The 15,416-nt window shown below is 40.0% G+C and overlaps 1 long non-coding RNA gene across 1 annotated transcript in view; it reads right to left on the minus strand.

Annotated features, from left to right (window-relative positions):
- The window catches only part of LOC138021922 (uncharacterized), a 24,227-nt gene extending 9,846 nt beyond the window's left edge, over positions 1 to 14,381 (minus strand). The window contains exons 1-2 of the long non-coding RNA XR_011126479.1: positions 14,318 to 14,381; positions 9,597 to 9,630 (exon numbers count right to left, since the gene is read on the minus strand). This is a non-coding gene — a long non-coding RNA (uncharacterized lncRNA). The remainder of the gene's footprint in view (positions 1 to 9,596; positions 9,631 to 14,317) is intronic.
- Positions 14,382 to 15,416: the final 1,035 nt, after the last annotated feature.

Here is a 15,416-nt window from a genome sequence, read left to right on the forward strand (position 1 = left end):
GCGCTACAACCCCCCCCCCCCCTTTTTTTACAAGAGAGGGCGTGGCCAACGGTGAATTTAGCCCCACATATGCAATGACGTGGTAGATCGACTAAGGGCTGGTCATAAGGTGATAACGCAAGCGTAGCGAGTCTCTGAACTCTTGCTTGTTCAGGGCTAAACCCTGGTCTGCGAGGGGCATCGCATTCAGCCAAGAACTTGCGCCCTTGTCTCTCGATTGACCAGTCGCAGCAGGTCTGGGCAGAGGCTTGAATCGATGCTATCCATTTTCTATTTGGCACTTGCTCTCTTAAGTGATTGTTGATGCCTCTTTAGCTCCTCCATAGATCTTTCTCCTGGCACCATGATGGAACTCTGTGATGTAATAGAATCTACGTGCGGGGTGGTTAATAGTCTCGAGGCAGCAAACTGCTGCGGTGCCTCGGATCTCAGATCAGGAATGCCTAGACCCCCTTGACCCGTTGCTAAGGTAGCAAGTCTGCGCACTTCGTTAGGGAGAGTCTCTTATTGACCGAACAAAGTTGGAAGTAGTAAATCCTCAATCACCTCCTGGGTTGGGTCGACATAATCTTCGAATGATCCTATCGAGCACATGAAGTAGGTGAACTTCGACTTGCAGCCTTTTGTGAAAGCAATGTACACCGCATGAGGCTGGCTCTTCGCTATTTCAGAGAGACGTTCGATTTCCTCTTTCCATGCACAAACCTTCTCCTCACAATACTGATCTTTGTATTCTTGCGACGCAATAACTGCTCCCAGATGGCGCTGACCTTCAGTCGTTACGTTGACTTCCTCTCCAAACACCCTCTTTGCTTCCTTTGCAAGTTCCCCAGACTTCACAATAAGCCAGCTCTTTGACCCATTCACAAAGTATCCAAACTTTTGTCCTTCCTTACTCAAATGCTTGTACCAGTTATACAACTGCACAATACTCCCTCCTCCAGCTGAGTCGTGTGCAAGCCACACCTGTTAAACCAATAAGCAGTGGTCCCTCAATTTCTGAATCATTATAGATGTATTAAGTGCGTACCATGGCATCGCTAGCGGATCTCCTTGTGTGGTGCCTTCTCGAGAAAGTATTTCACCTCCCCCGCGGATAAACAGTCTAGACGGGCTTCTATACGTGTTAATAACATAGAGCGCCATTTCTTTGCGCATGATCGGGATATTGTGTAAAGCCACTGACCTATTCATTTAGTTAAAAGCGTTACTAGCATCAATTAACAATATTCCATCTGTTCCTTCTTCAACAAACACTTGACTCATTGCGTGGATCGCAGCCTCCACTCCTGCGCTATGACCAGCACAGACTTGTAGGGGACCTGCCACTTCTTTTATTTCCACCTTTAAGAAACCGCTAACCGTTTTCCCCACTATTCTCCTTAATACCTCTCCAACGCCAATTGGTCTGATTCCCGGGTTCTTACCGAGCGGGATAAGCCTGCAGGACGTAAACGCTTCAAGTAAGGATGGGTGGTACAATTTCCTTAGCAGATTTCTTGTGAAAACGGATAACTCTTCTCTCAGAATTTTACCCTCGGTCTTAAAGTTCTTAGAGCACAGGATTCTCTTATACAGCTCTGCGTCCATTCCAGATGGTCCGGCTGAGCCCTTGGTTTTACTTGCTGAGTTGTAGATCGATTCTTCGTCTATGAGGTCATACGTATTTGGCAGAATATAATCAATTGGGCCGTGTAACAAACACTCCTCTGCGATATCAGCTGCCTCTGGGTGCTTGTCCTGTAGCCCTTGCAGGACATCTGGCGATAGGTCGAGCAGACCGGACGAGCTCTCGTTATCTAGGAGTTTCATTGCCGCTGTCAATTTTCCTTGCAGGACCAGCTTTGAGAAGACTTTGGATATGTCTTCAACCTTTCTAGGTTTCTTGGAATTCACAAATTTCCCTTGAAAAAACCTCACTTCTTTAAGCAGCAAATTAAGATCCCCTTGTTTCCAGAGTGCTAATCGACGCTCTATTGCTTCGCTATGCTCCTTGCTTTTGGAAGTAGCAGATGGTTTTTGCAAGATCAAAGTTGGGAGCACCATGAATGCTTTAAGAGCAACCGAGTTCAAGTCAGAGTCTGAATTAAATTGCTTAATCCAGAAGGTTAATTCTTCAATGAAACTCTTCCCTGCGCGGCCCGATGGAACATTGAATATATTCCTCCTGTAGTGGACGATTTCATCGTAAACATCATTGACAGCATTACAGAAACATGCGTAACTAATACTGCGCTTGCACAAACCAAGTACCTTGCAAGAGATGACGCCGTCTTGAAGGTCCTGTTCTTTGAGATCATCTTTGACTTGGGCCTGATAGACACTGTACCCCCGTGGTATTTACATATCAAGCCACAGTCAGTCTATGAAACAGCAGAGGTACAGGCGTATTGGGATGTTCCGGTATATGGAGAGTACCAAGAGCTCAGAGCAAATAGAGTAGACGCTAAGATCGTTAATAAAAGAGATAAGCAAGTGATAGCCTTGGAGATGAGCCGCCCCTGTGTCAGCAACCGCGACAAGACGACTTCTGAGAAGACCATGAAGTATGCGCCACTCAGATGGGAATTGAAGCAGAGATACCCAGGGTACGAGATCAACCAGTGCAAAATCATCTTAGATGTACTCGGGGGATGGTCCTAGGATTTGGATGTCACTCTACAGAAGCTAGTAGGCAGCAAAGCTAAAGGTGTGCTCAAGAAGATGCACAAGGGGTGTCTCTCAGGAACTCTAAATATTGCGCGCACTTTTAAAGTGGTAATTTAACTTATAGGCGAACTCTGAAAAGGACAATCTCATACATATATACACTACCGGTTTTAATAGGTTTTGTAATGATGATGTTAGTCTTTAGTTATAACGTTAGATTTCGTTTCTATTTTATTCACTGATTAGCTCATGGGCTACGCTGCGGCGCCTCGTGTTGCTTTTATTGTATATGGCATACAGACGTTCTTACTGCTTAATATAATAATAATAATAATAATGATAATAACAACAATATTATTATTATTATTATTATTATTATTATTATTATTATTAATAACTTTATGAAAGTCAAAAGCACTAGCACTCTACTTAACTGATGGGAGACTAGACTGTAAGTCAAATCACAAGAAATCAAGCAAGATCAATTGCACCAAGCCCACTCCTCCCAATATCATACATATTTAACATACCAAGATTATTAAATATTGCGATCAGTATGAACATACGAATGAAAAAATGTAGGATTCTCAGCACTCTTTTATGCAAAATTACCTTAGGTTGAGGCCCAAACTATATTTCAGTATGAGAGGTAGGGATAAAATGTCATTAGTCCTAGACTCAAAGAACCTGAGTTTGTCGATAAATAACAATCTTGCTTTAAGAATTATTCCTATCGATTTCAAGATTTTGTTGCCCACATGATACATTTTAGCACCAAGGAAACGCCATCATTAACCTCATAAAAGTAACGGCAAAATTAACTCTGAAGGTTTGCTAAGCTTGACAACAGGCGAAAGTTATGTACGGTGCATTTTCAGCGTTTGAGAATTAGTCTCAGTCAGTGGATTGGTGCTAATGGTTTTCACCTCAGATCCCATTTATCTTGACAGAATAATTTGATTTTAAATAATCAGCCCTGCGGTTTTAATGAAGGTTAGCTCTTCGTTGTTTCATGTGTTTCCCAACTCCCTAAACGAATTAAGAATCATCACATGTTATGACACCTGGAAAAGGGAACGACTTACGAAGTTCATCTTGGGGGTTGAATGCTCGAACCTGGATTTTTTCGGCATGGTTTCCATCGCAAATGATAAAGTTGCTCATTTACTAGAACTGCGATGATCTTTCCAACTTTCATTTCATTCCCTTCTCTTGAAATATATGAAACTTTATATATGCATAACATTTCGTGTGAATAACCCTTAAGTTCTTCGTTTACTAGAGCCATTCCCTTTAAATACATCCGCACCATTTGAATTCACGATGCTACAAAAGCCCGTCTGATCAGAAATGTTTTCCACAAGATAAGTATCATCAACATTTAGTATGCTAGAGCAAAAAAGGAGCGGAAAGTCTGGGAGAAATTTGACGCTAAAAAACTAATAACATTTTAAAGACCACAATTGTTTAACAGTCATGTTTGCCGCTCATGTTATTTTTCGCCCTTAGCTCTAGCAGAGGACAAACCGATCACTGCTTGCTGTTAGTCATACAAAAAATTTTCAAGTAGAACATTAGTCAAATACAACTCGCCTTAAAGAACACAGGACAGGTACAATTTATAAGTGAAACGCCTGTAACCATAGAAAATATGAAACATATATTGACCTTTTGCTCTCACACCTATCCTTTTTCGTATCATTTTTTTCAGTCTAGGAATCAGTTATTAAGAAAAATAGACACTTCCTTAAATTGATTTTAAAAAGGTGGCCATCTCCAATTTCCGGTATTACTGTCTTCCAGGAAATATGCCTTTTTTTTAAATTGGATTTGAGATTATTTTAAACACTTAATGACTGGTCCCGAGGGAAACAGTTCATTTTGTTCTCCGAGAATCTCAATGTTTCCCCGAGGCGCATAAAAGAAAAACGTGCAACGGCAACAGCAACGGCAGTCGTCGGTCAACATTCGCGGGTAACAGTGCACTTTTTCCTTCTGACGTCATAGATTTTGCACTGTTGCCCCGCTCAGAAACTTTTGGCGGGAAACAGTTTTATTGTTAGATGTCGTGTGACCTCGAAGTAACCAATGAGAGCGCCCGCTGCTAGGGGAAAAACTCAGCTACATAACAATATTTGTTAAAATGCATTTCTCGGCTTTGATTAAAAACTGACTAATACACTTCTTGGTTCTTCAAGTCTCTCATTGTTTGAATATTTAATTGTCTTTCTTCTTTCCCTTGGGCTGAAGAGAACGTGACTTGGCCCAGTCCAGTTTTCGTCCTACGAGGGGTTTTTTTCTGGCCTCCCTGGCACCTCTCTGGAATTGCATTGTTAGCGATGCATAAAACGTAATGTATGATGTTGCTGTGTTGTCGGTAAAATCTGTTTTCAGGTTGAATCCGTTTTTACTTAGGTTAAATTGGTGATCCTCATTTTGTCTAAGATGAATATGCACTCTACCTCAATAATTTTAAAGCAACAATCAAGCCCCAAAAAGGACTGAAAATACCTATACCTTCCCTCAAGCTCTATCTTCAACACGTCTCAACACATCTTCTTTTAAAATAATGTTTCGTATCATATTATCGGCTTCTGTATTAATACACTAATCCATTTAGTCTCGCACCCTACAGGTATATAATCCTGTGTCATCACCACTACACTACAATGACGAACATGCTCCAAACAGTTCTTTTATTATTTACTTTGGTATAATGAGTCAATTGATATTCCTAATTTTTATATAATAATCAAAACTAATCCTAATTTGACCTTAATTTTTCTCTAGGCTTAATTTAGGCTCCAAAAAAGGTTTCTTCAATTTATCTGAGTGCGTATTCAACCTACATAAAATGAGGATCACCAATTTAACCTAGGTAAAAACGGATTCAACCTGAGAATGGATTTTACCAGCAACAGCTTTTCAGTCTTCTCAGTAGGAATATTGTTGTTATTGTGAATCTGAAAGACGTTCTCTGGTTAAAAATTGGTTAAAAATTATAAGCTTTCGGCTATCTATCTATAGCCTTTAACGAATGAAATATAAAAAGCACGAATTAAAATATATACGAAAAGGGGTGTAAAAATTCGATGCGGGTGAGAACTAAAATATGAATAAGAATGATCTAGAAAAAATTACAATAAAATAGAGTATTGTCTCGGTAACGGTTTAGAATTATTGTCCGCGTTAACAGTTTTAGCGGTATGCCAGGATTCCAAGGTTTTTCTAACACGGTAGTTGCCTTTGTCAATCACGCATGCATTATTAAAGTCAATAGAGTGGTCATTCTTCCATGCATGGCTGGCAATGTTTGACCCTTTCGCGAAATTTTTTAGGTTTCTTTGATGTTCTTTTTTCCGCGTTAAAAAGGATCTTCCAGTTTCGCCAATGTAACTCCACGGACAGTCCGAGCACGGAATTTTGTAAACAACATTGCATTGTTGGTCCAAGGGCTGTCTTGTTTTTGGGGATGGGAATTCTTGCTGAAGGGTTTTAAGTGGTTTGGTGACGACTCGAATTTGATGTTTGCGTAATAATCTCATGAGGGGCTCTGTCAAGCCGCTAATATATGGAAGGCACGCAAATCCATGGGGTGTATTCTGTGGGTCAACCCAACTAAAGAACATTGCTACCAATTCTTCTGGTGATGGTACAGTTGGTGATGGTGGCTTCTTTCTATTTTTGGAGGTATAAGAGATGACTGAGGACGGGTAGCCATTGGCTTTTAGTGCATCTGTGACATAGTTGGTCTCGCGTGATTTTCCTTCGTTAGTGCTTGGGAGATTAGACGCACGGAATAACAAGGTGGAGGCCGTGCTGATTTTGTGTTTTCTCTCATGATGTGAGGAGAAGTCTAGATATCTATCAGTGTGGGTTGGTTTTCGATAAACGTCAATGACAGCAACACCATTTTTTCTTGACACTAAGGTGTCAAGGAAGGCAATTTGTCCATTGTTCTCTTCTTCAACGGTAAATGTGATCTTAGGGTCGACAGCGTTTAAGGTGTCGTGGAAGGAATGGACAGCAGCTTTCTTGATGACAACAAAGCTGTCGTCAACGTATCGTTTCCAAATCCTTGGCGGAACAGTGGCGGAGCTGATGGCTGACTCTTCTATCACTTCCATACAGAGGTTAGCGACGATAGGGCTAACAGGGCTGCCCATGGCACAACCATGAATCTGCTTATATGTGCGATTATTGTAGACAAAATAGTTGTTTGAAAGAGTGAAGTCAAGGAGAGAGATGATGTCGTCGGTAGAGAGGTTTGTTCTGGTCTGTAGTGTGTTGTCACAGTTCAATTTATTGACGATATAAACTCAAGATTTAATCACTTGGATAGCATTGAAAAGGGACACCACGACAAATGACACCATGACTTCGTCATCCAAGATTTCGATGTTAGCTACTTGTTTCGCGAACTGGGAGGAGTTGAGGACAGAATAACCATTAAGGTTCTGTATCGGAGAAAGGATATCTGATAGAAACTTGGATGTGTTATAAAGGGCGGAGCCGATACATGAAACGATTGGTCGAAGAGGGCAGCCAGGTTTATGGTGTTTAATAGAGCCACGAATGGCAGGTAGAGAACCATCTGTGGAATGAAGTTTGCGATAAGTAGCTTCGTCAATCTTATTTTCTCTTTTTAGAGCGAGGAGCTTGCTGTTCAGTTCTCTTTCAATTTTGGTGGATGGCGACTTGTAGACTTGTTGATAAGTGTCCGGGTCACTAAGTAGAGCTTCCATCTTGGTGTCATAGTCGGATCTGTCTAAAACAACGAAACAGTTCCCTTTGTCAGCTTTTGTTATCACACGTTCAGGATCATTTTTTAAGTCCTTTAGAGCTTTTTGTTCAGCTTTCGTGATATTTTTATGTGGTGGAATTCGAGCTCTATGGAGTAAAGAAGCCGTAGTGGTTCGTATGGCGTCCTTCGAGTCATCGGGGAGGCGGGAAATGGCGGCTTCAACCTCAGAGACAATGTCTTTAACAGGGATGTTTCGTGGTGTTGGGGCGAACTTGGGGCCTTTCTCAAGTAGAGAACGTTCTGCCGTAGAGAGAGGTTTGTGTGATAAATTGATCACCCAGTTCTTTCTGTCGATCGTATTAGAGCTGTCATTTTTTGCTTCCATCCTTAAATTTGTAAACTTGTTCTCGTGTCTCGCTTCAATGTTGTTGCGGACTGATTGCGATCTCTTAATCAAATATTGTAGAAGCGTGGAAGAGATGTCATCGGTGACTAAGGTCGATAATTGCTGTTTGGATTCTTCGAGCGTTCTTTTCAAAACTCGGATTCTGTTGTGACAAATAGAGATTCGTGCTCGCATACAATGTTTGCTAGCCCGTTCCATAATGTTTTTGAACATCGGATGGTTGCCAGGTGGTTTAAATCTCAAAGACTTCGGAGTCCAATGGTTTTCCAATGCTTTGTGCGTAAATTGAAGATGGCGATGGTGAGCTTCGAGTTTGTAAGTTGTTTTTTCCATAGTCCGCGCTAATTTTAGGGCTTCCGACCCAGCCACTTGGCGAATACGTTTAAAAATTGCACCGTAACCAGGATGAGACATGTTGTGAATCTAATTAATCTATTTTTAATTCGTGCTTTTTATATTTCATTCGTTAAAGGCTATAGATAGATAGCCGAAAGCTTATAATTTTTAACCAATTTTTAACCAGAGAACGTCTTTCAGATTCACAACATGTCTCATCCTGGTTACGGTGCAATTTTTAATTGTTGTTATTGTAATACCATTTGAATGTATGTTGAGTCGCTTACCGACCATTAAACCAATATTCTCAATGTATTTTTGGTGTGCGAATTGCAAAGATTAGAGCAAAATGGTTGTCGGCTTTTGTCTAGTTGTTCCTCCGTCACGCGCGTTGTGCCTCTACTTCTTATTTTGGAGCACGCATGGTTAATTGAATTCGAAGCAATGCAGCTCTTGTAACAAGGGGCACCGTTTGTTTTAGAGATGTCACAAACAGAGAGGAAAGTTTATTTACTCGCATCCCGCTACAAACATAACCGTCATATTGGTTTTACTTTTCGCTTGAAGGGTCATTTTGTGACAAGATTATCTCTTTATCCGAATTTTGAATCAACTTCCAGGTTACATCATCCCCTGAAATGCAAAGGTATAGTCGTGAATTCTCTTTGAGAAAGCAATGCTCGAGGAAACATTTTACATATTTGCCAGGTTTGCGAGAGAATAAATTCTTCGTAATTATCGAGGTGAAAGAAGTATGGAATGTAATGTGCCGTTTCAGATTAGGTGTGGTGGAATGATTTCTCGAGAGCTTTGCCTGCTCCAAAAAAGCCCAACCATGGATGGTGTTGCTCGGAATATTTTCCTCGCATCCACTGATTATCTATGGAACACGACTAGTTAACTTTGGCATTGATTACGGGCTTTGTAAAATTTGATGAACGCGATCTTCCAGAAAAGTCGAACAATCCAAATCATGTAGGTTTCATCTGAACATCAACCGTAATACTGAAAAATCCGACGAATTAAGATTATTTAGTATTGATTAAAATCTCGGGTAATCATATTATTAGAGGCAAAAATCGACTCTTCTTAAAATTTTTACAAACTCATATCACTGGGATATCAAATGTACAAAAGGGGTAGAAAAAAAGGAGCAGGAGGAATCATGGCATACCCATCGTCAACTTTAGAAAATAAATCCTGGCATTCGAAATGAAAGTCAATAAAAGAGATATTCAACTGTAGTAACTGGAGCACACAGTCCTCCTAAAATATCAGATATAGATGGAGTGCTGAGATGTGAGAGATACCAATAAATATTTCGAAAACCTATGTGACCTCTGAATAACTGACATAAAGTTTCTTGTTGTTTTATATCGTCACTCTCTTTATGCCTAAATTTTAAAAAAGAAAGAAACAAACAAAAAAAGACGTTAAACTCTAGTGGATTAATTAACTTACAGTTAAGGCCTCCTTCAGCGCCATGAAAGAAATCCTATTGAAACAAAATGAAGTTAAAATACAATAAACAGAATAAACAGCCTGAAAATATGATGGACCGGATCATCTCATGTGTGTTGTTTTCTTTTTCTCCCAAACCTTCACTCGTGCTTCTATATATTTCTCGCAAATATAGCAAACACGTTCTTATCTGCTAAGGTCATCCATAGCGGCAGGAATATTAGTTGAATATTACGTAAAGTAATTTGCGCCGAAACGATCAGCCTGTAATAAGATGGTTTTGTTTGATTCAATAAAGCATTTGAAATGCACGGTCTGTTTCTTTGCTTATCTGCATCACAGAAAAAGCTGACTCCAACTTGACTAAAAACAAAAAAACCAATCATGGATTTGTGTAAGGTCGTTATATACAAAACAAACTTAAAGCCAAACAGAAATAGAGCTTTGCGTGTGTAAGATCGTACAGCGCGGTGACTGAGCTGGCGCACTAGACTCCGAAAAGGTGCCTCTGTTGCTAGCGGAGAAAAAAACGGAGCTTGCTCAAAGTCCTCGACGTTAAGTCTGTGGAACATAAAGACCAGAAGTCCTGCTAACGGAAGACGGAACATTTTACAAAGTCGAAAGATCCAAGCTGGAGGTTTGCAATTCACGTTTTCTTTCATACGGAGCGTTCTCGAAATCCAAATTAAGAAAACTTTGAACTAGATTAACTCTCGTTTAAAATGGTCCGTAGTGATTCGAAATTTTAGAACCATTGCTGCCCCTTTTCTCACAAAAGTTTGGTAGTGTATGCTATGCTTGATTGAAAACGAATCGAACGTTATGCAAATAAAATCGTAAACTCTTGTAAAGAATTATCGCTTTAGATGGAAAACAATAGCGCTTCTGTGACAGTCAAGGAAGCGTAGCCGGCTTAAAACATTGCAAAAAAAGACAGAGCTCGTTTGGTTTGGAATATTTCGAACGTTTGTCCGCTAAAACTTTCATGTTGACGTGTTTTCATTGGTTTTCGATGAGGTCATTTTGGCTGTTTCTGATTGGTTTGTGGTGAGGTCATCTTGTCTGTTTGTGATTGGTTTCTTTTTCCCATATTATCAATTTATTGAGCTACTCAATTGATCTTTACTGTTTCATTGCTGTGCCGGACGGAGCTCTCTTTCTCCAACCACCACATGCCGCCAAAATGATATGCACACACAGTACTATTTTATGCGCCACACACGCGCGCGCCTAATAAATTTTCCTACACCGAAATTTGCACGTGTTTTGCAGTTAGGGATACGTGTTCAAACTTAGCCCAAATTTTTGCACGCCCCCTTCTCCAGCTAAAAACCTTCGTGTACGTACGTGATTTGCATCAATTAGCCTAACCCTAATTTATGGGATGCACTTGTCGTTACAGGTGTCTCTTTGGGTTACACCGCGTTGCGTCATGCTCCAACTTGCCCTTAATTTATGCACGCCCCCTTCTTTTATCTTTTTGATTGATGGCGTCATTTGATGACTACTTGTCAAAATGGATCTGAAGTGGCCCATATAACTACTCTGGATAAAGGGACCGGATTTTCTCTCGATGCCGAAAGAATTCTGACCATGTAGATCAAAACCGCTGGTCAGCATTCCGGATAAGGACCCAGAAGTTGAAATGAGTGCTATAGTCATTGCGACGTCGGTGGCACAGCCCTTTTGTCCTTTGGAAGAGAATTTCCAGACGACGTTCTCGTGGTATCACCCGAAGAAGTTTGTGTCTTGGTTTCTTCGTTATCGTCTAAGTATTTTAAACACTATCAAAGCCAACAAGCCGATGAAATCCACCTTAACCACTTTGAAACAGCAAAACCCCGTCGAGGAAATGAAAGTGGTGGAATAAGACATTTTAAAGTGCGTCAAGCAACATTATTTTATTCAAGAAAATTGAATCCAGTTATGATCCATGGCCTTTCGTGTGCTGATGTGAAAATAAGTCTTGCATCAAGTCTATTTGATTCCAAGCACCAGGTGTTTCTGCCGAAGAATCATCACGTTTACCACCTGATAATTGAATACTATCACTAGATCTCTGGGCACTCTGGCGAAGAATAAGTGCCAATTCTTCTCCGTGAACGTTTCTGGATTGTCACCGCAGGCCGGCTCAACAGTCAAGAGGGTAATGTCAAATAGCGTGAATTGCCGGCGTCGTTAAAGTACTGTTTTTGAGCAGATGATGGCCGATTTACTTCAGTCGACTTTGATTACTTTGGTTACTTTCAAGTACGGCGTGGACGGAAGGAAATGATATCGTTGATTTCCACCTATCTTTCCATTAGAGCTGTGCGTATCGGAAGCCGCACACAGCTGGACACCGACTTGCTTCTGTCGGCCTCAAGACGGTTTATAGTCGGGAGAGCATCATGGTTGGCCGTCCGATCACAAAAGTCCAGTGATTCACAAGATCCAGAACATCTTAAGCTAAACCATCTGCTTCTGCTTCGTACTGTCTCTAATGCAACCTGGGCTTTTCCGTAAAGAAAGTCTTCTATCACGACTAACATGGAAACAAGTTCAATATCTAGCAGTTATCTTCTAGAAAAGATGGTCGAAAGAGTATTTGCCTCTTCTTCAAAAGCAGACAAAAATGGCTGTGTCCGGGAATAAATATAGTCATTGGTGATGTAGTGCTCGTGGCTACTGAATATTCCGATCGCAATTCGCACTAGGAAGAGTATTGGACGTAGTTCCTGACAGGAAGGGCCTAGTTCGTCGCGTGAAAGTCAAAGTCAAATCTGGAATTCTTGGTGTTTTCCTTTGAATTGAAAAACCAGTCGTTCCGGCCAACAAATGCTTTTTCTAATTTTTTGGGAAAAAACGAATGACTTCACATGGACGTATTCCTCTTTCCTCGTTTTCATAGAAATGACCGGTTTGTCGTTGAACCATTGGCTTCATGATGGAAGAACCGTGCTCTGCATTAAGTGAGAACTTTTATCAAATTTTTTGACCAATCATAGGTTGCCTTTTGATTGTCGAAAATTTTTACTGTTCCATTTGGTTAAAAATTCTCACAGGCTTTACCTTTTAAATGGAAAGCGCTCCTTGAAAGGCCAATCGACGTGCCTTACCTTATAGTCGAAGATGCTTGAGAGAACCGACCTTGAAAGTCATTTGACTTTATTCAAGAACATTTCGAGAATAATGGTTTTCAGATAGTTTTGGTGAAACACACGCATTCGCGTTTTCCCGGATTTTTTTTTTTTTGGAAACTATGAAGGCTGGAATTTTTTTGTCCTTTTGTGAAAGTGATAGGCCATTCCTGAATTGCCCAGGAAACTGGGGCGAGTTTCAAATTTAAACCAATCGATAAATTGACACAATCACATGAAAGATAACATTGAGACTGGCCATCTGTCAAAGTTTGATGCTTTTAGGTCGAAAAGAGACCAAATTACGGACTTTAAAACATACTATTAGTTAAAAATCCATACAGACGTCTCTAATTTGGGGCTGCGCTCCCCAAAACCATATAAACTTCTAAAAAAAATTTTATGATTTCTGTAATATTCATAAAAATGGGCAAACAAAGTGATTCTCACATCACCTTTGTCCAAATAGTAGGTCCATGACAGGATTTTTCAGTTGTCCCAAGTGAAGATAAAATTTTTAGCATAGGTATAAATATAAAACAAAGGAGTAGAAGTATATAAAGTATGAAAATGTAAAAAAAGGGTGTTAAAAAGCATGCAAGAATAACATAGTTTAAAAAGATTAAAACCTTTTGCACGAATTGAATGTGACTTTATATTGAGACTTGGTCTCAGTTCATTATTCAAAAACATTTCATAAATGGGAAATTCAAACTTGTTCTTGCACTTTTTTAAGATCGTAAAATTCTTGTTAAGATCATTGGGCACATAAGAATGTGATGAGGCCAAGTCTCAATGTACAGTCAGACTCAATTCGTGCAAAAGTTTTTAATCAATTTTAGTTATGTTATTCTTGCATTTTTTTTAAACACCCTTCTTTTACATTTTCATATTTTATATACTTTTATTTCTTTGTTATGTTAAGGTTACGGAACAGGTTCGCGGGTGCGCTGCGCAAAACAATCGGGGAATCGTTAGATCAGCTTTCAAAAAAAAGTTACTACATGTATAATTCAAAGTTCAGGGACATACATTTCTTGGACTGACTTAGCACTAGGAATTATATACAAATAAGCTAAAGCCGACACCCTTTTGAAGGGAAACATCTGCTAAGTGTTATGCAGTCATTGTTTACCTCGTAAGGCCAAAATCCGACACAAGTTTGCCGCATTTATAAAAATTGTTTCGTTTTGCATTTACTGATCACAGTACATTTTTATATTCAATTTCACCACTTAAAAACATTTCCACGTCATTTTTGGTTCTGTAAGCTTTAAAAAGATGTACAGGTTTAGGCACTTTTGTAAAATTAGGCGCACGTGAGGATGGTTTTCCGCAACGCACCCACAAACCTGTTCCGTAACCATAAAATTTTATCTTCACTTTTAGCGTGATAATGACCGAAGTTTGGCCGAAACGTCGTGTCCTTTTACCATTAGTTTTTACTTCAAATTGTTTTAAGAAGCCTTTATTTATAAGTGGAAGTCGCTTGTTAAAAGTCGAGATCTTGTGTTACTAGGCGAAAACATGTATTACAGGTGGAGATCTCGCATTAATGCCGAATAAAAGCTTGAGTTATGTGAAGAAAAGGGAAGCACAAACCTGGAATATAAGGCAAGAAATGAGTAAAATCGTTCTGGTCGTCATCTGTACACCCCAATTATTGCAGCCTGAAGCCACCTTCACCCGACAAACTGTCTAATAATGAAGACTTGTTATATAAGTCTTCATTATTTGACATTTTGTCGGGTGCAGGTGTCCTAACGCTGCATTACTTATGAGGGTAATTTTAAAGAAAGTAATTTACAAGTGACATTCATCTGAAAAACGGATTACTAGTCGGGCATGCGAAGCGGCCACTACGCTACGACGCTGGCAACGATCCCCACGCCGCTAAGTCACACCATTAATCTGCTGCGTTTCCAGCGTGGTATCCTTGATGGTGTAGTGGCTTAGTAATCAGGGAGACGTGAGTTCGAGTCCCGCTCAGGGTAACCTGCGATCAGGATCTATTTTAGTTTCTCGTGGTATTTAGTGTCGAAACGAAAAATAGAGCCTGACCAAATTCCTCTTCGAAATTCCTTCCGCCTACTTTTTTTGATTGATTGACATGTCCTTCATCGGCCAATCAAATTTACTTCCATTACACCAATACACGCGTGGACGGCAGATTCACGCAATTTTGTTTTGACCAGAGTTAATTACCGTGGGAGGAATATTGTAAACGAATTCGAAAGTTACCGTTGGCTTTAATTTGAGAAAAACACATTTAAAGCATGGGGAATGTTTTCGACGACTATATTGCGGCAAAGGCCGGTGTAATTCTCCCTCCGAACTTCACTGAATATGCAATCTTTTAAGCTTGACATCTTAATTTGTAATTGAGATAACCTAGCATTTTGTCGTTGGACGGTTTGGCAAAAGAGAAATACATTATTCCTTTAACGTATTTGCCCATGAAGGTTTCTTTGGTGATTTTTTCGGGTAATATCTTCAGTTGCAGTGTATTTCTAGAATTGCGCGCAGTAAAATCATGATAAGTTTGGCTGTTAATTTTTTGATGGAGTACGGACAGTAAGATGGACTCGCAAAGTTTATTTTATTGTTGTACAATTGATCTCTCTGGAAACATGCCATTTTAGTTTCTGGAGTGCGAGTTTAAAGTTAAATCAACTGGAAATATTATGAAGTGTGCAAACAA

The sequence above is a fragment of the Montipora capricornis genome, chromosome 10 (genome assembly GCF_036669925.1).
Source record: "Montipora capricornis isolate CH-2021 chromosome 10, ASM3666992v2, whole genome shotgun sequence".
In the NCBI taxonomy this organism is placed as follows: Eukaryota; Metazoa; Cnidaria; class Anthozoa; order Scleractinia; family Acroporidae; genus Montipora; species Montipora capricornis.